The 23,318-nt window shown below is 40.0% G+C and overlaps 1 protein-coding gene across 10 annotated transcripts in view; it reads left to right on the top strand.

Annotated features, from left to right (window-relative positions):
• NCKAP5 (NCK associated protein 5) overlaps positions 1–23,318 on the top strand; it is a 1,111,865-nt gene that overhangs the window by 435,512 nt on the left and 653,035 nt on the right. The window contains exon 1 of one of the 10 annotated variants that reach the window (XM_043487522.1): positions 19,041–19,528. The exons of the other annotated variants lie outside the window; for them this stretch is intronic. The gene's annotated coding sequence lies outside the window, so the exon portion shown is untranslated. Of the gene's footprint in view, positions 1–19,040; positions 19,529–23,318 lie in introns of those variants that run through there. 10 annotated transcript variants of the gene reach the window in all.

Genomic DNA, 23,318 nt, shown 5'->3' with positions numbered 1-23,318 from the left:
ACACATATCCAATTACTCTCTTGTGGATTCAAAGAATATAAATCATTATTTCAAGAAAGGACAACGAGTGTTTTAAATTTAGAAAATCCATTCTCTTTTTTTCCACTGTTCCGTTACTCCCTGACTTTTGAAAATTACCTTGTCCTGTTTCACATCTTCTTTTTTTTTCCCCAATGCCAAGGCTTTATTTATGGTTAAAGGGTCAGAGAAGAATTAATAATTACAAATAAATTAGGTCATTTCTGACCTTGGTAGAACTTTTATTGGATGATTACTCTGGTCTTCAGAGGGAAGAAGGGAATGAGGTTCAGATTATCACTGAAATGAATAATTATTAATTTAACATTTACAATCCCAAGGTTAAGGAACATTAGAAAGGATAATGCTAGAAAGATTAAACAAAACTCATGAGAAAGTATTTCAGAGCATAGCCAAAGTGAATGGAACTACTGGGTACTTTGCTTATGGCAGAGAGAGAAGTTGAGCATTGTAGATGTTGTCTGGGTTCAAATTTTGATTTTTCCAGTTTCAGCCACATTATGACAGTGTTGTGTGCATTTTAGGACTTCTCTGGTGGCTCAGTGGAAAGAATCCACCTGTCAGGAGACACAGGTTTGATCCCTGGGTCGGGAAGATCCCCTGCAAAAGGAAATGGCAACTCATTCCAGTATTCTTACCTGGGAAATACCATGGACAGAGGAGCCTGGCTGGCTATAGTGAATGGGGTCGCAAGAGAGTCAGACGTGACTTAGCGACCAACCAATAACAACAACAGTGTGCATTTTACAGAGGCAGATATCGCTTCCCCACTACCCGTGGCCAGAGGGATGGGGATAAGGAAAGACATCACTTTTTGAAGATACATTATCCTCTGTGTTTCAGATCATTTATTTTGGAAATCCAATTCCACTGCCCATTCTTTGTGTGTGACCAAGGTTTATTTCTAGCCCATTTATGATGGTAGCAGGAGAGTTTATTTTTTCTGGCTTGATGCTATGCTATCATTATAGAGATTCCATTTCCAGGCCATTTTAAAGTAGAGCTATTATCTCCTTCCTCCTAATTTTAAAGCCAACATTTGAAAATCACTTTCAGCTCTGGATAACAGCTGAAAAATGGCTGTGTGAAGTTGGCATTCATCTTTGTCAGAGTGGTAGAGATTTTGCCATAAATACAATGTAGATTATTTTTCCTGTCAAAAGACTGCTAGTCATTGGAGTAAATTAATTAGCTGGGACTGTTGTCAGATGTGGATGTCCTGATACTGTCACAGGGAAGGAATGAGCTGAGATTGGGTAAAAGGCAAAAAGCTGATTCACATGCTAGCAGGAAACATTCTGAGGGAGTCATTTAGGGTCGCCTGGGAAAATCATCTTGGAAACCTCATAGGTATATGTGATAATGGATTTCTGACATTTCTGAGCCAACGAAACCTTCTTTTTCCCAAGAAACATGCAAGTAAATTCATTCAATAGTGGGTTGGAAACAGTAGTGTTCTACATATAGGTCTAAAACAAGGCCATGCATTATAGCATTTTTTAATTGATGCATGGATACTTATGTATGTTGATGGGAAAAACCACAAAAGGGTCAGAGGTTCAGGATGTCTGGAGGGTTTCCTGCTTTGCAGCTGAGGAAACCAAAGAAGAAAGTGTGGATAAATTCTTACGAAAACTTTCTCATGGGATTTCCAAGACCTGATTCTTCATGTAAAGTTAGAATGTAGAAATATCCTTTATGCTCCTGTTTGGGAACAAGATATTTTAGATAGAGTTGTCATGGTCAATATATAATCAAAAATTGGTTCCTCGAATGTCCATCTTCTGTTCAGAAACCCAGTAGCCTAGCAACTTTACATGGCATCCAAAATAAGGCATCTGGACACTTCACAAATGGAAGCAAGAATTGTCATGGTGATTCATGGTTCTGTGCTGCCTCTGTCTTGGGCAGAACTGGCAAAGCAGCACTTCTCTGATGTTCATTTCAAACACTGATAACATGACACAGACATTGCATTTTTTATTATGAACTGTGATGGGCCCGTTGTTACTTGACATGAGGCATTCAGAATTTGTTTGTATTTCTGACTTCCTCTACCTCGTGTTTAAGTTCCATAAACATAATCCCTACCTTGTGCAGTAGGGCTTCCTTTTACTTGGCTGAAACACACATAGGTTTCAAGTAGTGACTCCTCCATTAGACATTTTGAATTTAATGAATAATTCCATGTTTACCGTATTCATATTACGTATGTTCTCATAGACATAAATCACTTAGGTTCTGATACAGAACATTCTCAGAGAAACCACAAGAATAGCTCTGGACTCATGTTTGTTTTCTTGATTCTTTCATCTTTTAAAGAAGCTGGTACATTCAGTGTTATGATAGTTCTAGTGTTGAATCTGGCACTCTTATAAATATGAGTAAGTCATTTGGTTACTGGACCTTCCATCTTTGAAGCAGAACTTTGGACTGTAATTTCTTTTCAGCTCTATGATCTTTTGAACTTGTGACCATCTAGGGAAATATAGACTGTGGAGCTTACATTTCAAGACTACAGAAATAAAATTCAAATCAAATAGCCACTTTTATATTGTAATTACTATTTTGGGGAAAGAATAGCAGGGAATTTTATAAATATAAATTGATTGTGAAATGAGAACTTCTTAAGGTGCCTCTGAATTATTACTTCTGGGTCAAAAAAAGAGCTCCTTTTACTTTTTAAAATTTATTTCTCCTCTACTGTCTCCAAGTGGTCACTCTTACCCATTTTATGGTCGTTCATGATATTTCATTAGCTTGGTATTCATTACATCCTTTGACTTTCATCCCTCTTCTTCTTTAAAATCTCAGTTAAAATGTTAGTTCCTCCAAAAGTATTCCCTAAATGTCTCCTGAAAATGGGCCTTTTCCCCTTCTGTGTGCTCTTAAAATTTGGCATGTGTGTGCAGTACAGAATTTATTTCATTCTGATTTATGTTATACATGGGTTAGTAACTTTGCTGTCTCTCTTGTTATTAGCTCCTGGAAGAAGAAATCATGTCTGCTCTTCTCCTCATCTGGTGCCTAACAGTCCAGAATCGTTGGACTATGTGTTGATGCATGGGTGGTCATGGGTGGATGGTCAGGGTTGGATGTCTGGTCATGGATTCAGAGCAGTTGTACTGCTGTGTACTGTACCAGTGCTGAATCAACAGCTCTGATAGGAATTGAACAACTGCATAAATCCACCATTTGCTATGTTCTACATAGGATGGGAGCTGACTGCACATCCTGGACACTTGTTCTTGGCTCACTGTCTCTTTCTTCCCATTTCTCTTCTTTTGGTATTACCTTTGCCCTTTCTAATGGGATTCAACCCCTGGTGGGTGGCTCAGATGGCAAAGAATCTGCCTGCAATGCAGGAGACCCTGGTTTGATCTCTGGATCAGGGAAGATCCCCTGGAGAAGGGAATGGCAACCCATTACAGCATTCTTACATGGAGAATTCCATGGACAGAGGAGCCTGGAGGCTACCATCCATGGGGTTGCAAAGAGTCGGATACAACTGAGCAACTAACACTTTCATTTTTTTTTTTCTAATGGGAGTCTTCTACGTTAACTCTCATATTTATTCTGATACAAACTTTATAAGCCACTTATTAGAAGGGATCCGTCCATATACTGTATTACCCAAATGTGTATACTATTAATATATTCTAGTCCTACCCAGCATATGCCACTTACTTTGTCCATGTTTTATGTTCACACCCTAAATTCATTCTCTGACCTTCGTATTTCGTAAGACCTATTGTAGTTTGGTGTCTTTATCCCCCTGGTGCTCCAGCTTCTCTTGAACTAACTGGCTACCCCTTTAATGGCATGTCTCCTGCCTCTTGGATCAATATTACTTCGAAGGAAAACCTAGCATTTTGATTTCTTTCGTTTAGTCATGGACCTTTCCTCATACTTCTCATAGGCATCTCTGCTAGGCCCAGGTCAACATTCCTAAGGCTGCCCTACTCTCTTTTTTGACTCTGAAGAGCAGTGTGGCAAGTACATAACTTGAAATGAAACAACAATAACACATTTTACTGTACTCCAATACTCTTCTAAATACTGCATAGGTTTTAACTCATTTAATTCCTCCATTTCTATGAGGTTTAGTATTTTCATTGTACAGATGAGGAAAGTGAAGTACAATTAACTGGCTTGGTCTGAGGGTTAAGTCCTTAATCATTAACCTAAACATTCAATGAGTTGTTAGTAAATATTTCTACTCTATCCCTTATGAGTACATAATAGGATTACAATTCCTGTTCCCTTGTGGTTGTGCAGGGTCATGTGACTATTCTGGCCAATGAGTCCTTAGCAAAAGGGACATTCCAAGTTGAATATGGTGCACATACAACCCTCCAGTGTGCCCAAGATGGTGTTTTATCTAAAGCTTGGGACATAGAATGACTACCATCAGCAGAGGTCTCTGCCAACATGTAGCATGAGAAATAAGCTTTCATGTCAAGCTATGGATATCTGGGGGTGATTTATTACCATAACCTAGTCTTTCCTAATTCCATACACAGACCAAACAGAATAAAGGCAGAACAGATTCTCTGTGGTACCTAGAAAATATTTCCTAAAAATTAATAATTTATTATGGTACTGCTGCTGCTAAGTCGCTTCAGTCGTGTCTGACTCTGTGCGACCCCATAGACGTCAGTCCACCAGGCTCTCCCATCCCTGGGATTCTCCAGGCAAGAACACTGGAGTGGGTTGCCATTTCCTTCTCCACTGCATGAAAGTGAAAAGTGAAAGTGAAGTCGCTCAGTCATGTCCGGCTCTTCGCGACTCCATGGACTGCAGCCCACCAGGCTCCTCCGTCCACGGGATTTTCCAGGCAAGAGTACTGGAGTGCGGTGCCAGTGCCTTCTCCGATTATGGTACTACCTTATTTCAATCCCATATATGCCAATTTTCAATTTAGACTTTTTCTTTATTTTATCCCCAATATATCTGAATAATATGTCTCAAAATTCTGTTCCTTTTATAAGCAACTCTGGAATCCATTCTTCTTAATATTTCTTTAAATTTACTGTAATTGAAAAAGAATAATTACATATATATATAACTGAATCACATTGTTAATCAACTATCCTCCAATATAAAATAAAAATTAAAAAAATAAGTTACTGTAATTGCTCAAATAGTAACTACAGTTTTAAGATTTTATAGTATAACAGAAATTTGATAAATGTTGTATTCCTAATACATAAAAATAGACTGAAAAAATTTCATGTTTGCATGTTGGGAAAACACAATAATCTTGAGTGTACAATGAACAAAATGAAATTATAAAAGCAACTATAACTGTCTTTGTAAAGAAAGTTACAGTAGATATCCATTCATTAGGAACACTGTATTTTAATTATAGGGAAGTATTCTTAGCTGTAGTTATTGCAGGCCATAAAATGTTAATTTAGGTTTAATTTTAAAAGTTAATTAGTGAAAATTACTCCTAACTATTAAAAATGAAATGTTTCAGATTCTGCAGAAGTGTATATGCTATAGAACAACTTATATCAGAAACTTGAGGGCTCATTAGACTCTATAACGTGCATTTAATTACCATGGTTGTTTCCAAGTGTAGGTCAAAATTATAATCATTAGTAGTGTTTTAAAGTATAGTTGTTAATGCTTATAGTTATAGCTTGTAAGAGAGCAATATTTTCTATAGTGGGGGTGAACAAATTTTTCTGTTAAGGGCCAGATGATAAATATTTTTGGCTTTACTGGCTGTATCCTTATGGTCACTGTCACAACTACTCAAATCTGTAGCTGGAGCTGAAAAGCAGTCACAGGTAAGTGAATGGGTATGACTGTGTTCCCTCAAAATTTTATTTGGTACAATAGCTAATATTTTGTCTGTGGGCGCCAATTTCTGATCTAGAATGTGTTTTTCAAAAACCATGTTTGTGTTGTTTTGCAACTATCTATATACCAACTTCTGTATAAGTAAAGAAGGATTACAGGTCAACATAATTGTGATTTTGTGTCTCTATGTCTTTCTCAGGCATCTTTTAGAGCTGCTCTAAGCCCTGGGGCACTTAAAGGTTCACAGGTCTGGTGGCTAGGGTTCTGAACAGTGGATGTGGAAACCTCCCAGCCAACACTCAGTTCTCTCTATAAATCCCTTGTGTGGTCCTAAATATAATGTAAGCCCAATTTCCCTATCTATAGAGCAAGCAGAAAGAGTGATTCTAGACTCTTTACAATAATCATATTCTTTCATATGTGTCTATTATGAGAAACATTAAAAATGGAAACCCATAAATCATCAGGTAAAATTGATTAAAAAAAACTAATATATGTAACAAACACACACACACATTAATTTCAGGAGACATTCTAAGACAAGATCTGAATACAACACAAAATATTCAGAAAATCAGCTGTTAAAACTTGAAATCATGAAACTTTTTTGGCTCAAAGACTTTTGAATTTAAAAACCTGTGTCTGAGTAATAGTTGCTTACTAAATGACAGCTGAATAAATAACTATATTAATGAAAGAATGGGTTTCCTTGGTGGCTCACATGGTGAAGAATCTGCATGCAATGCAGGAGACTCGGGTTTGATCCCTGGGTGGGGAAGATCCCCTGGAGAAGGGAATGGATACCCGATCCAGGATTCTTGCCTGGAGAATCCCAGGGACAGAGGAGCCTGGCAGGCTATAGTCTATTGGGTCACAAAGAGTCGGACATGACTGAGTGACTAAGCACAATGAAAGAACACAAATCTCTAAGCTTCAAAAAATAGAACAGTCGGTAGAACATGGATGTGTATTTGTTGTTTTTTTTTTTTTTCACCAAGGCCCAGAGGAATAACCAGGCACTACTTAAGTGTATTCCATTTATAAATTTCTTTAAAGACAATAATGCTATTGTAGAATGATGATCTGCTCAATTGTGACTGCCAAAGTGTAGCAAGTCCAGTGGAATCCACAAAAGTGGATGTGCTGAATTCAGCCTTGTACCCTAGCCTCAGAGGTTTAATTATTGAAGAAATAAAATTTCCCAATTAACAGAAAGTTCATAGGAACCATGAAAAAAATATAGTAGACAACAATCTTGGATAAATCCAAAATTAGTAAGCCATATAGTGTTAGTTATATGAAAGCTTTATTTCAAAATGAAATTTCTTATAACAAGTGATTGTTTAGCCCTAACAATTTTCAAAGCAATAAACATTTATTCAATGCTACCACACAGAAAATAGTGTAGAAATTGTTCATAAAGGATTACAAAATTATAGTTTTTAATCCAGTCCAAAAGATAAATCATAAAATAAGGATAAAGAAAAAATGTAGAGTAAGAATAAGTTAAATATATTTTAAACAACAGTTTAAAATTACAAACAATTTAGCATTGAATAATCATGTGCCTGTGTATTTTTGTATTGTTGGAAGTATACTTTCATTCAGGAAACTTTCCAACAACTGAAAATGCTCACTCTAATTGTAAATAGAAATTTTGTTAGAGATGTTGCCAAATTTTACTTTAAGAAGACTGCAGCAGGATCTTTGATCTTTGCTGTGGCATGTGGGATCTTTAGTTGTGATGTGGGAACTCTTAGTTGTGGCATGTGGAATCTAGTTCCCCAATCAGGGATTGAACCTAGGCCCCCTGCACTGGGAGTGGGAAGTCCCAGGCACTGGACCACCAGGGAAGTCCTTGAGCTTTTTACATTTTTTAATTTTTTAATTTGTTGATAATTTATTGTTCTACTGCATTTTACTCACAAACCTTTGTCATATTTCAACCTTATGGAACTTACTGATATTTACTATGAGACTGAATATATAATGACTTACCCCACTAGTTTTATTGAGATATAATTGAGATATAATTGACATGCAGTACTATATAAGTTTAAGATATATAGCATGAGTTGACTAACTCACATGATGAAATGATTACTGCAGTAAGCTAGTGAACATTCATTATCTCATATAGATACAAAATAAAAGGAAAAAAAATTTCCTAGTGATGAGAACTCTTAGGATTTACTCTCTTTACAACTTCCACATTTAAGGTAGAGCAGTGTTAATTATATCAATCGTGTTATACATTATATCCCTAGTGCTTATTTATCTTGTAACTAGAACATATACCTTTTGAAGGTCAAGAAGGCAGGCACAGTGTGAGTGGCGGCAGCCTTCTGATGGGCAGGGCCAACTCCTGTTAGCTGGACTTGGCACAGGCAGACCAGGGGGCCTCAGTTTGGTGACAGGCCAGCATCTCTTCTGTTTTTATCCCCCCTTTTCCTCTCCTGAGCCTGGCCTCCACCTCTCCTCTCTGGATGGGCCCATGGGCAGCTCCAGCCTGTCCTGGATGGAACTTTTAGGACCTGATGCTCCCAGGAGTCAGCTGGCTGCTGCCACTCACCCTGGCTTTCCCAGCACATCCCACACCCATGGTTGGCCCCATGATTCTCCCAGTGCTGTGATGGTGTGGGTGGGGAAGCATTTGTTATTAAATGGCTGGAGTTTTACAGCCAAGTAAACAACAACAAAATAGTACAATTTTGTATGTTCCACGTGTGGGTGTATATATATGTGTGAGACTTGCCCTCTTGCAGGTACATAGATATGGGGCAGCCATGTTTTAGACTAGGAGTGCTTTCACTTTTCCAGCATAGATCTAAGCGTTCCTGCCTGACACGTCAGAGTTTTGTTTTCCATGAAGCCCCATCAAAACATACTGTAATCAGGATGATTCTTGTTTTCCTATCATGATAGGCATGAAATAATATCTCAGTGTTGTTCTAATTTGTATTACCCCAGGAATGAGATTGAGCACTTTATTTATTGCCATTCAATTATCTTCTTTTGTGAACTGCCTATTAATGTATTTTCTTTATAAAAATTATTTTCTACTATACTTGTGAAGTGGAAGTCTCTCAGTCGTGTCCAACTCTTTGCGACCTCATGGACTATACAGTCCATGGAATGCTCCAGATCAGAATACTGGAGTGGGTAGCCTATCCCTTCTCCAGCAGATCTTTCCAACCCAGGAATCGAACTGAGGTCTCCTGCATTGTAGGTGGATTCTTTACTAGCTGAGCCACCAGGGAAGTGTTTTTCTTTATCAGTTTGGGATAGTGATTCCTCTTAGGTTATGTGTGTGTGCTCAGCTGTGTCCAACTCTTTGAGACCTCATGGACAGTAGCCCGCCAGGTTCCTCTGTCCATGGAATTTTCCAGGCAAGAATACTGAAACGGGTTGCCATTTCCTTTATCAGGGGATTTTCCTGACTCAGTGAGCGAATCCACGTCTCCAGAATTGGCAGGTGGATTCTTTATAACTGTGCTACCTAGGAAGCCTTTTAGTTATATAGGTTTCAAAATTATTCTTCTAGTCTATGCCTTAACTTTTCATTTTCTTCATGGTAATTTTTTTCTTTTCACAGCAATTCAAAAATATAATGCAGTAAAATACTTCTTTATCCTTCCCAGCCTGATGATATAAACGTATTTTCCAAAGCATTCTTCAAAAGGTTTTATAGACTTGCTTTTTGTGTGTGTTTTCTTTCCAGACTTAATTTTTTAAGAACAGGTATAGGTTTACAAAAAATTGAGAGGAAGATACAGAGATTTCCAATATACTCTCTGCCTCCACATGTGCATAGCACCCCAGCTCCATTATTAACACCACTCACCAAATGGTACACTTTTACCAACCGTGAACCTATGTTGACACACCATAATCACCCAAGTGTACAGTTTACCTTCAGGTTCACTCTTGGTGGTGTACAGTCTATGGGTTTGAACAAATTGATGATACATATCCATCATTATAATGTCATGCAGAGTATTTTGAGTATTTTCACTGCCCTAAAAATCCTCTGAGTTCTTTGTATTCATTTCCAGCTCTCCTCTGACATCTAAGAATCATGGGTATTTTTATTGTCTGCCTTCTTGAGAATGTCATATAGTTGGAATTATACAGTATGTAGCCTTCTCAGATTGGCTTCTTTCACTTAGTAATATGCATTTATGTTTCCTCCTTATTTCTTCATGGCTTGATAGTGAATGAACAAGAAAAAGAAATAAACTAAGTTGTGTCTGACTCTTTGCAACCCCAAGGAGACTGCAGTACACCAGGCTTTCCTGTCCTTTACTATCTCCCGGAGTTTGCTCAAACTCATGTCCATTGAGTCATTGGTGATGCCATCCAATGATCTCATCCTCTGTCATCCACTTCCTCTCCTGCTCTCAGTCTTTCCCAGCATCAGAGTATTTTTCAATGAGTCAGCTCTTTGCATCTGGTGGCCAAAGTATTGGAGCTTCATCTTCAGCATCAGTCCTTGCAATAAATATTCAGGGTTGATTTCATTTAGGGTTGAGTGGTTTGATCTCCTTGCTATACAAAGGACCCTCAATAGTCTTCTCTAGCACCACAGTTCAAAAGCATCAATTCTTCAGTGCTCAGCTTTCTTTATGGTCCAATTCTCACATCCATATATGACTATTGGAAAAACCATAGCTTTGACTAGACAGAACTTGTTGACAAAGTGATGTCTCTGCTTTTAATGTGTTGTCTAGGTTTGTCATAGCTCTTTTTCTAAGCAGCAAGCATCTTTTAATTTCATGGCTGCAGTCACTTTCCACAGTGATTTTGGAGCCCAAGAAAATAGTCTTTCACTTTTTCCCCATCTATTTGCCATGGTGATGGGACCAGATGCCATGGTTTTAGTTTTTTGAATGTTGAGTTTTAAGCCAGCTTCTTTGCCGACTAATATTCTATTGTCCAGAGGCACCATAGTTTATGCATTTAACTACTGAAGGACCTCTTGGTTGCTTCCATGTTTGGGCAATTATGAATAAAGATACTGTAAATATCTGCATGCAAGTTATGTGGATGTGAGTTTTCATTTTTTTAGTTTTATTGAAGTATATTTGATTTATGATGTTATGTTTAATCTCTGCTGTGCAGCAAAGTGGCTCAATTATATATATATGCCTATTTTTATATTCTTTTCCATTATGATTTATCACAGGATATTGAATATAGTTCCCTGTGATCTACAGTAGGACTTTGTTTATCCATTTTTTATGTAATAGTTTGTATCTGCTTATCCAAAACTCCCAATCCCTCTCTCCTCCAACACCGCTTAGATATGAGTTTTCAACTCCTTTGAATAAATACCAAAGAACATGATTGCTGGATCGTATGGTACAAGTATGTTTAGTTTTGTAAGAAACTCTGAACTGTGTTTGAACTGACTCTACCATTTTGCACTCCGACCAACAATGTATGTAAAACCCTGTTGTTCCACATCCTCACCACCACTGGGTGTTATCACCGAGTCTTACCCATTCTAACGGCTATGTAGTGGCATCTCATTAGTGTTGTTTGAGCTTGCATTTCCTTGATGACCTTGTGTGGAGTATCCTTTCATACACTTATTTGCTGGGTGAGGTGCCTATTAAGGTTTGTGGCCCATTTCTAAAATCAGGTGGTTTTCTTATTGTTGAGTTTCAAGACTTGTCTTTAAATTGTAGACATTAATCCTTTATTAGATATGTCCTTTGCAAATATTTTCTCCCAATCTGTGGCTTGTCTTCTCATTCTCTTGATACTGTATCTCACTGAGCAGATGTTTTTAATTTTAATGAGGTCCAGCTTATCACTTCTTTCTTTCATGGATTATTTCTTTAATGTTATATCTAAAAAGGCATCACTGTACCCAAGGTCATTGATATGTTCTCTGATGTTATCTTCTAGGAGTTTTATGGTTTTGTTTTACCCTTACGTCCATTTTGATCCATTTTGAGTAATTTGTAAGAAGGGTGTAAATTCTGAGTCTAGATTTTTTTTTTTTTTTTGCATGTGGGTTTCCAGATATTCCAGGACCATTTGTTGAAGAGACTATCTTTGTTCTATCGTCTCTTCTCCTTTGTCAAAGATCAGTTGGCTGTATTTGTGAGGGTCTATTTCTGGTCTCTCCATTAATATATCTGTCCTTTCTCAAATATCATGCTCTCTTGATTACTGAGGCTTTATGTAAGTCTTGAAATTGGGTAACATTAAGTCTTGAAATTGGAGGTAAAAAGTCCTCTAAATTGTTCTTCTCCTTTACACATTCAGTGTTTAATCTTAGTTTATTTTTTGTAAATGGTCTGAGTTCTTTATTCAGATAGAAAGTGGATTTGTTGCCATTGTTTCAGTAGTCAACTCTTTCTCCACTAATTAATGACACCATTTCTTTTTTTCTTTTTTAAATGTGGACCATTTTTAAAGTCTTTTATTGAATTTGTTATAATGCTACTTTTGTTTTATGTTTTGGTTTATTGGCCACAAGTCATGTGGGATCTTAGCTCCATGACCAGGGAGCAAATCCACACCCTCTGCATCAGAGAAGTCCCAATGATACCATTTCTGAACAGCACCTTTATTCAATAGATGTACGTCTATCTCTAGGCTCTCTTACTATTTCATTGATGTAACTGCCTACCTCACTTACCTGTTTAATTACCTACCTTTATAACAAGGTGCCTGACTCGTTTCTGGATGTTAGTGGAGTCACCATTCTTAAAGATTAGTTGTGCATTTTTGGCCTTTATCTCTCTTATAAACATTTCAAGACCACCTGGTAAAGTTCAGTGTATAAATCTGCTGGAATAAATGGGTTTGCTTTATAGGATAAAACTTATTTCGTCATTCTTTATTGTTATTATCATTATTATTACCATTATTTTTTATTTTTCACATTGATGGATTGTTTTATTTAGAATTTTTAGGACAACATTCATTAGCTTTCCTGTATGATACATGTTTACTTTTACTATCGAGGTCATTCTAGATGACTCATAAAATCTCTCCTTTCTCCTTTTTCTCCCCCTTCTCTTTAATCTTTCTCCCCTCCACACTTTGTTTTACTAGAACTTCTCCTGCAAAATTTGAATATTAGAGTTTTTGTATTGTTTTCAAGTTTTGTAAAACATGCCTTAAAAAAACTGGACCCGCAATTCAACAATAAAATGACAAATATCCAATATAAAAATGGGCATAGGTATTGATATTTGTCATTTTATTGTTGAATTGTGGGTCCAGTTTTTTTAAGGCATGTTAAAAAAAAAACTGTAATAGGAAAAGCAGATTTATGTAGCAGATGTGCCTAACTCACTCTTGACTCTGGCCACTATTAATTAAATGATCTTTAGGAATTTATCATTTTGCCTAATTGCCTAATTGGTGGAAATAATGGTAAGTCATGGGCTGTTTTGAACATAATCTTTCTTAAAGTAGCTTGTTTCTTGGTAACTGTCTGTACTAACCACTATTTTGTGAATCACACATATGACACTTGATAACTAATTTTTTAGTTGAAAAATGAATAAATGTTATTTTTATGTATAGCCTCTAGTTAAATATTACTAATGTAACATCTTATAAAATGCTGAGATATATTCTATTAATGAATACTTGACTCATGTCATTGATTTGATATTGACTTTTCAATGTCAATGGAGAAAAGGAAATCAGAGTATAAATTGTCATATATATCTTTTACTTTTTTAAATTAACCATTAAAATTCCCAATGGCTTATGAAAAAAAAAATGGGTATAGGAACTGAAACGAAATTCATCCAATGATATCTCTCCATAGAATGACATATTATTTGGCAACAGGAAGAAATGAAATGCTGATATATGCTACAGCAGGACAGGTATTAAAAGCATTATGCTAAGTGAAAGAAGACAAACCCAGAAGATCACATAGTGTATGAGTGTGTTTATATGAAATACCTAGAATAAGCAAATTTTATGAGATAAAAAGTGCATTGTTGGTTACCTCTGGCTGGAGAATGAAGAGTGCCTACAAATGGGTACTGGGGGATTTTTGGGGGAGGGGTTATGAAAGTTCTTCTAAACCTAAATGATGGTGATGTTTTGTACACCGTAAATGGGTGAATTTTATAGTATATGGATTATATCTCAATAAAGATATTTTTAAAATCTAGGCCTATTAGTTATGCAGGGGTAAATTTTTATTTTCAACTATTGAGTTGATGTATTGTTCAAGATTCTGTTGATTCTAGAGCTTTATGGACAGATTTTTAAAAATTTAGGACACTGATGATTTTATCTGTGTTTAAAAATTTATTGCTATAAAGTTGCTCATAGTGAAGCAGTCCTGTTATTTTAAATCTCTTGTATCCTTAGTTATGCAGGTTTTTTTTTACTCCAAAACTTAGTGATTTATGTCTCCTCTGTTTTTCATTGATCTAAACAGGCACTGTTGTATTGATCCTGTATTAATGCTTTGTGTTATACTTTATTAGACTTTGATTTTATCTTTACTAATTCTTTTATTCTACTTGTTTATTGCTATGTTTGCCTCTTTACTTGGATGCTTGACACATTAATTTTCCAATTTTCTTCATTTCCAGAATATGCACTAAAATTATTAATTTCTCTTTACGTACTGCTTTAGTTGTTTTCATCTTACAAGTTTTGATAGTGTTTTAATTTTAAGACATCAAATTCTATTTTTTTCTAATTCCTTTATATTTAGCTATTGGGTTTTAAAAGTATGTATTTTTTTTCATTTTTTATTATGAAGAAATTCAATGTATTGAAAAAAGTAAAGGACCAGGGCAATGAGATACTCATTGACCCATGACTTGGCATTGTGCTCCGTCATGCCTGGCTCTGCAGCCCCAGGCACTGCTCGCCGGGCTCCTCTGTCTGTGGGATCTCCCAGGCAAGAATAACTGGAGTCAGGTACCATTTCCTACTGCAGGTGATCTTCTTCACCCAGAGATTGAACCTGCATCGCTTGTGTCTCCTGCATTGGCAGGCAGATACTTTACCACTCAGTTCAGTTCACTTCAGTTGCTCAGTCGTGTCCGACTCTTTGTGACCCCATGAATCACAGCACGCCAGGCCTCCCTGTCCATCACCAACTCCCGGAGTTTACTCAAACCCATGTCCATTGAGTCGGTGATGCCATCCAACCATGTCATCCTCTGTTGTCCAATTCTCCTCCTGCCCCCAATCCCTCCCAGCATCAGGGTCTTTTCCAATGAGTCAACTCTTCGAATGAGGTGGCCAAAGTACTGGAGTTTCAGCTTCAGCATCAGTCCTTCCAATGAACACCCAGGACTGATCTCCTTTAGGATGGACTGGTTGGATCTCCTTGCAGTTCAAGGGACTCTCAAGAGTCTTCTCTAACACCACAGTTCAAAAGCATCAATTTTTCAGTGCTCAACTTTCTTCACAGTCGAACTCTCACATCCATACATGACCACTGGAAAAACCATAGCCTTGACCAGATGGACCTTTGTTGGCAAAGTAATGTCTCTGCTTTTTAATATGCTATCTAGGTTGGTCATAACTTTCCTTCCAAGGAGTAAGCGTCTTTTAATTTCATGGCTGCAATCACCATCTGCAGTGATTTTGGAGCCCCCCAAAATAAAGTCTGACACTGTTTCCACTGTCTCCCCATCTATTTCCCATGAGGTGATGGGACCGGATGCCCTGATCTTAGTTTTCTGAATGTTAAGCTTTAAGCCAACTTTTTCACTCTCCTCTTTCACTTTCATCAAGAGGCTTTTTAGTTCCTCTTTGCTTTCTGCCATAAGGGTGGTGTCATCTGCATATCTGAGGTTATTGATATTTCTCCTGGCAATCTTGATTCCAGCTTGCGCTTCTTCCAGCCCAGCATTTCTCATGATGTACTCTGCATATATGTTAAATAAGCAGGGTGACGATATACAGCCTTGATGTACTCCTTTCCCAATTTGGGATCAGTCTGTTGTTCCATGTCCAGTTCTAACTGTTGCTTCTTGACCTGCATATAGGTTTCTCAAGAGGCAGGTCAGGTGGTCTGGTATTCCCATCTCTTTAAGAATTTTCCACAGTTTGTTGTGATCTACACAGTCAAAGCTTTGATGTAATCAATAAGGCAGAAGTAGATGTTTTTATGGAATTGTCTTGCTTTTTCTATGATCCAACAGATGTTGGCAATTGGATCTCTGGTTCTTCTGCCTTTTCTAAATCCAGCTTGAACATCTGGAAGTTCTTGGTTCACGTACTATTGAAGCCTAGCTTGGAGAATTTTGAGCATTACTTTGCCAGCGTGTGAGATGAGTACAATTTTGTCATAGTTTGGACATTCTTTGTCATTGCCTTTCTTTGGGATTGGAATGAAAACTGTCCTTTTCCATTCCTGTGGCCACTGCTGAGTTTTCCAAATTTGCTGGCATATTGAGTGCAGCACTTTAGTAGCATCATCTTTTAGAATTTGAAATAACTCAGCTGGAATTCCATCACCTCCACTAAATTTGTTCATAGTGATGCTTCCTAAGGCCCACTTGACTTCTCACTCCAGGATGTCTGGCTCTAGCTGAGTGATCACACCAACGTGGTTATCTGGGTCATCAAACTCTTTTTTGCATAGTTCTTCTGTGTATTCTTGACACCTCTTCTTAATATCCTTTGCTTCTGTTTGGTCCATACCATTTCTGTCCTTTATTGTGCCCATCTTTGTATGAAATGTTCTCTTGGTATCTCTAATTTTCTTGAAGATATCTCTAGTCTTTCCCATTCTATTGTTTTCCTCTATTTCTTTGCATTGATCACTGAGGAAGGCTTTCTTATCTCTCCTTACTATTCTTTGAAACTCTGCATTCAAATGACCTGTTATGTCCCACCCAATGATCTGCCCTCTCAGACCATCCCCATAATCCTCTCACCTTACTCTGTTCCTGCCTCACTGCTGTTTCTCAGACCTCTCCCAGCACATTCATCTCTAAGGGCCACTGCACCTGCTCTTTCTGCTTCCCAGGACCATCTTCCCTCAGATACCTACATGGCTCACTGTTTCCTTGCCACTTATATTTACTTACTCACACTTGGCATTTTCAATGGGATTATCACTGAGAATTTTGCTTAAACTTGAATACCACCCAACCCTCCCTGCTTTATTTTTCTCCTTAGCACTGATGACTTTCTAACAAAAAGTATTATTTCCTTATTCTTTTCTAATGTCTGTCTTCTCCTGAAGAATATAAGTTCCACAAGATCAAAATGTTTTTTTCTGAGTTTTTACTCATTCATATTTTCCAGCACTGAAACACAGCAAGCACTCAATATATAACTGAGAAGTAAATAATTGAGACAACTGGACAGGATATATTTTGAAGTTAGAACCAAAGACTCAATGGATTGGAGGTGGGGCCATCAATGTAGCCTCTCACCTATGTGGGCCTGATCCAATTAAAACTACCAATCTGCAGGGGAAAAAACACAGCGGAACACAACAGGAAGGTGCCTGTAGCCCAGGGTCTGACTTTCCACTCAACTCCTGTCTACTTGGACAACACCGATTTCCTGGACATTGTCCCTTAAATTATTCACCAGCATGATACTTTATTCTGGTGGGGAGGAGCTTTTTGGAAATATTGACTTCTTGGTACCATGTTGATCAATCTTTTAACAGAATTTTTAATATTAATAAACACATTAAACAAACCGGCAATGAAAAATTGCAAACTTTTAGATATTATAAAAGCATCTTAACATTGGATCTGTAGCTGTCCTTTACTTACATTATTTCCTTATGTGGGAAAGTAACACTTGAACTTCGTTTTAGCTCACCTGTCCAGCCACAGTAATGTATATGATTTTAATTTACAGTGACCTGTAAATTAAAACTTCAAACCATCAATATTCATGGAGTGCCCATTACCGCATATTCCTGTTGTAAATACTACTGCGCTGTAAAATAAGTAGAAGACAGTCTCTGGCTGGATCAGTGGGGGGCTTACTGTGACTTCCCTCCATTTCTCAACTAGAGCATCAAGCAAACATGATTTGAGCAGTATTTTAAAGCTCATTCAGTTTTCACAGTATAGTTATTTTTTACCTGACTTTTACATCTATCTGAATAAATGACTTAAAAGTTTTTCCTCTTCAACTTTTCAACTGGTGATCTGTTTATCCAACAAATTATTTCACCAACGAATACTGTCATTCAGGGTAACTGACCATTTCCAGCACTTGCAAAGAATGTATGAAAGCAGGCATAATCCCATTGGTTGTTTTCTTTATACTTTAAGATTTATGTATCTCTAGGACTGCTGTTATTTTCATTTAAAAAATTTTGCCATAATCCCCATAAGCCTATAACCAGTAGAAATATGTGTGATTATATTGCAGTGGCATATTAAAATAGTTCAAAGTATATTATAGAAAGGAGCAGAAGAAACTTATTTCATCTGCAGAAGAAACTATTTTAGTTGGGAAAAAAATATCAGTTTTTCAGAAGTCAGGATTTTCTAATAAAATAGTATTTCTTTAAAAAGAACACTTCCATTAAAATGTGAGAGAAAATATGATAATTCTTTTAACTCAGGCCAGGGGTAACCTGAGTCCAGCATTTTCTTGCCCAAAGCAGATTTTCCTTTTATCTTTCAAAATGCCAACAGGAGGCAGTGGGCCCAGCTTCATCGCGAATTACAGGGTGGTTCTCCCTTCATAAACTTGATTCTCAAATGTACTTGGGAACCAACTTCTGACTGCAGACAAATGACTGTTAGTTCTAGCTCTTAGCTGCCAATTACAATATCTTACTTTGAATATTCGTGTCAGTCTCTGGATCAGGCTGATGGTAAGATTACAAGACCTGTTCCTTCAGTTCCTTAGCATTCGTTCCACCCAGAAAGAGCAAGCAGCGGTTTGGGATGCGGGTAAGGGGATGGCTATGTCTACCAGGATGGATTGATTTTTCTTATCGGAAACTGGGAAAGGAAACCATTATTTCTCCTTTGGGATCCCCATTTCCCCTTTCAGTTCCTCTGTTTGGGGCAGACAATAGAAGCCTCCAGGCCCCGCTCTCCCCGCGCTGTTCCCGATAGCCCCCTCGCCCCCTCCTCCCCTCCGCGCCCGCGCCGCGCACCCACCGGCTCCCCCAACTCCGGCTCCAGGCAGAGATTTGTCAGAATCGTTGGGTTGAGACTGATTATGATTGCAGCAGATGGGCTGGATTTGACAGCCTGATTCTAAGCAGCTTCTGATGGGGGGGGCGCGGAGGGGCGGGGAGGGGGAGAAGGTGGGGGGCGGGAATCTACAGGCCGGAGCCGCCTGCTAGGAGCGCACCGCGCGGCCCCGCCAGGCGCAACGGGGCAGCTGTTTAACGCGCGCCTCCGGGAGGAAAGTGGCAAGCGGATCCCAGGGGCCTCCCGGAAGGCCGGGGAAACGTCCCATTGCCGAGAGGGCACCCAGCACCCCAGGCAGGCTCAGGAAGACCAGCCCAACACAACAAAGCGGAAGAGCGCCCGGGAGCGCACGGAGGAGGCTCGGCCGCCGGCCGCGGTGGGCGGCGGGGCGCGTCCGGCCCCAGCTGCCTCCGCGAGCCCCGGGCATGGCAAATTTATCAACTGCGGGCTCCGCGGCCAGCGCCTTGCTGCCCCCGAAGTGACAGCACTGCAGGGTCTGCCCATCCCGGCCCCGACCTACTGCAAGATGCTCCACCGCCGGCCAGGTAAGGAGATGCCAGCCTGTTCCTCTCCCGGGCGCGCCTCCCGCTCACGCCGCCTGCGCTCTCCAGCCTCTGACCCTTCGGCTCCTTTGCTCCCACTAGTCCGCGGGGACGCCTTGCTTCTGTGCCTCCCTCTGTGGTCTCCTCGGTCCATCTCTGCCCTCTGCCGCCCTCCCTCACCGTCGCCCTTCTTTTTCCACCTTACCGGATCCCAGCGGCAGGCAGGGGGATAAGTTCGGGGAGGTGGCACGAGGTTGCGGCTCTCTTCCCCCAGCGCCTGCACCTGGACCCGCCTCGCAGGCTGTGGGTGGGAGCCGCGATGTGTGCTTTCATCCCCCTTCCCGCTCCCACGCAATCCGAGCCCCGCACCACACACACACACCCTCCTTTCCACCTGTGGGGCCTTGCTTTTGTGCTGGAAGCGCAAATGAAAACAAGCACACGTGCAGACACAGTTCCACGTTGGCGTCCTCCAGAGGCTCCCGAAGGGAGGGGGTGGCGGGGAAGGGCCTGGTCTTGAGAACTCCGACTCATCCAAGCGCAGGACCAGTGCTTCTAACTGCTCCTTGGCCTTGACTTCTGTGTCGGGGCTAGCAGAGCCAGGCCCCTCCAGGGGGGTCGGGAGGCTACCGTACTTGGCCCAATGCTGTGCCACCAGAAACCCTTCAACCTCACCCCACCCCCACCCCGGCCCCCATCCCCAGGGGCCAGCGGCCTGGGCCACTCCTGGCCCCTGGGGCCTGCCTCCATCCCGGTACCCCCAGGCCCATCACCAATGGTCTCTGACCTTGTCTACCCAGCTCAGGTTGTCTGGCCCTGGCAGCCCCTCACTGGTTGCTGTCTCCCCAGCTCACCAGGAGCTACTAGTGTGTGCCCTGTTGCTACTGGCAACTGCCTGTGCTGAAAGCTCAGCCCCCAAAGCCGCTTAATGCTGATTGATGGGCAGAAATGTGATATTTTCTGGAGCTTAGCGGCCAGGCTAGTGCAGGGGCCCTCCAGGCCACTGGAGCCCTGCAGACCTCCTGCTACCCTTCCCAACTCTAGGCCCCACCCCAGCCCACCCCACCTTACCCCTTAGCCAAAAGGGACTGTTTGAATCAGCCCCTGGGCATAAATTTGGTATCTGCATTTGCTTCCCTGAGTCACTAGCAGTCTCGCTGGAGTTTCCCTTCTTGATTCTGTTGAGATGCCTTCTGTTGAGAAGGATAAATGAGGCAACAGTTTCTGGTCACCATGGTCTTCCTTTCTGCTGTCAGCCCACACCTCCTCACACGTAGGTAGACTTCAGATAGATCGTATCATGACCTGAACTGTTCCTGCAAATGCTCCGGAAAACATTTTCCAAAAATAATTCATTTCCTCTCAGCACCTCTTCCTTAGCAGACTCCTCTCCTCCCACTGCAGCCTCTTCCCTCCTCCCATAGGAGCTGGTCCTCTGCAACCCAAGGAGACACAAGCCTGGAAATAAGCCTGAGCTTGGAATGCTCCATGCTGGGCCAGCCTTTGCCACTTCTGTGTTTTTGCACATTAGCCATCCAAAATCATTACCCCTTCCCTTCTCTGCGATGGCAACCTCCTCCTCTAAGCTATTGTGAACTAAAAGAAAATTTTGCAGGCTCATAGAAATTCCTGCACCTGTTTGTCCCCCTTCTCTTCTTCTCCAATTCTGAGTGCAAAGGACTAGCTTTTATTATCAGTGAAATTTTCTTCAGAGTAAGTTTTGGTTCTGCAGTTTTTTTCTGAGCATCTCAGTGTTTTGGGCAGAATATTTTCACTATCTAAATAGTCTAGCTTCACTTTACATGTGGATATTAATTTGGAAAACGATGTGATGTTTTAAGCCATTCATTTGTTCACGGCAACCAAGCTGTTTTGTGAGCTCTCCTGTGTTGGACATCAACCAAGGACCTGGATTGGAAATGGAGCAGAGACGAGGCCCAAATGGCTGTGGTCATTTTAAAGCCTCCATTAAAGCTGGATTGTGGTTATTGTCGTGATGGTTAATATTACAACAGCACACTACGTTCGACCAGGACTTTACAGTTTACAAAAGGCTTTCACAGGCATTATCTCCTTTAATCCCAGCAGTGGGAATTTTCAATAGTAGGGATTCCACCAAAAGGCCCAATAAGGCTCACCAATCCCGCTTAACCAAAAATAAAAAGAATCTCTCAGATCATCCCAACAGCTGACAGGGCTTTAAAACAGAGAGTAAACAATTCAGAAGAAGCTTATGAAGCTTAGTTACTGGAATGTAGCTTGGGGAAGATAAGTGAAATGCATGGAACATGGGCATTAGCAGACAGGCGTCTTGGGAAGACACTCCATCCTGAGAGGGCTGGCCGCTAGAGGTGGCTTTCTGGGCTCTGGACTGTTGCCTTATGCCAAGATCTAAAATGGGATGAAAGTGTTAGCACAAAGTTGCTGAGAGACTAGCAAATTAAGCAAAATGAGTAGGCAATGATGTTACTTTCTTTAGCTACAAGGCATTCTTGAGATATCCGCAAGTTTCTGGCATATATTTACTTCAGAAATGAAGCAATTTTCTGTATTTAGAGCATAAAACTTAAGAGTTTTTGTGCCTTGTCTGAGCCATATGAAGACAATCAGGGTTTTATTTTCCACCCACTACTTGGAAAACCAGGGTTATATTTGGAAACAGGTGGATAAATAGAAATTTCTCTGTTTTATCATTTATAGGGAAAATGTGCAGAAGGCCTTCATGTAGATTTGTTCCTTTTCTCTTATTCTTCAACATGGAGGGCAGCTGTTTCTCATGTCTCGGCTGTGAATATCACTCATGACTTCCCTCCAAAAGCGATGTCAAGAATGCCAACTGATTGAGAATTTGGTTGGCATTTCAGACATCATGTGAGGCCTCTTGTTTGTCATTTTGAGAACTTTTATTCAAAGATTTACAGGCAAGATGGTATATCATAAGGAGCTAATTATGGCCAGAGGCTGGCTGTGTGTACCACTAACGAGATAACAGATAAGCCAAGAAAGTAATCACAGAGTAAGGTCTGTTGTTAGGAAAGAATGAGATACCCAAGGAAGCTTTTTCTTCTTTGGTATCATGAGGGCTTTGTGGAAAACTTTTGATGTGTAGATATTTTGGTTTTAAGTTTTTTTGTTTGTTTTGGTGGAGAATCTGTTTTCTCAACCTCTGTATTTAGCATTCCTATATATTATTTTTAATTCTTAGATGTTAAAAAATTTAGATTAAAGTTGAACTTACATGCTTAGGTTGACTGTATGTCAATGAAAAACATACAACATACACACACACACACGCACACACACACACACACACACATATGAGGTTTGATTGGATCTAGTGGACACTCCTCTAACGAGGGGACTTCTGTAGCTTCAGCTGGGTGCTTGAGGTTTCAAGTGAAGTTTACAGAGATGTATGATTGATTCCAACCCTAGGCATCCTCCTCTGATTTTCCTGTTTAATGTGAGAGACGTGAGTGGAGGAAAGTTGTGGGCACCTTGATGATGGCTAACATCACCCTGCTGAAGGGTTGTCAGGCTTCCCCATAACTCTCTAATCTAAACCCTCATTATTGATTTGCTTGTTCAATAAATATTTGTTGAGCATTTTTAGAGACCAGGCTCTGTGGTCCAAGCCTCTTTGCTTTTTCTGCAGAGCTGTGCCATTTCATCTAGTCCATTAGCCGTGTTCCTTTCAAATGTCTGATGGTTTTGCCCTTCAGGGTTCCTGTAGCTGTGGTTTAGAGGACACAGAATGTGGTGCTTGAGAGGCTTTCTTGCTGCAATGAAGTCC

The sequence above is a fragment of the Cervus canadensis genome, chromosome 15, assembly GCF_019320065.1.
Source record: "Cervus canadensis isolate Bull #8, Minnesota chromosome 15, ASM1932006v1, whole genome shotgun sequence".
NCBI classification, from domain to species: domain Eukaryota; kingdom Metazoa; phylum Chordata; class Mammalia; order Artiodactyla; family Cervidae; genus Cervus; species Cervus canadensis.
This window is presented reverse-complemented; position numbering and strand designations above follow the sequence as displayed.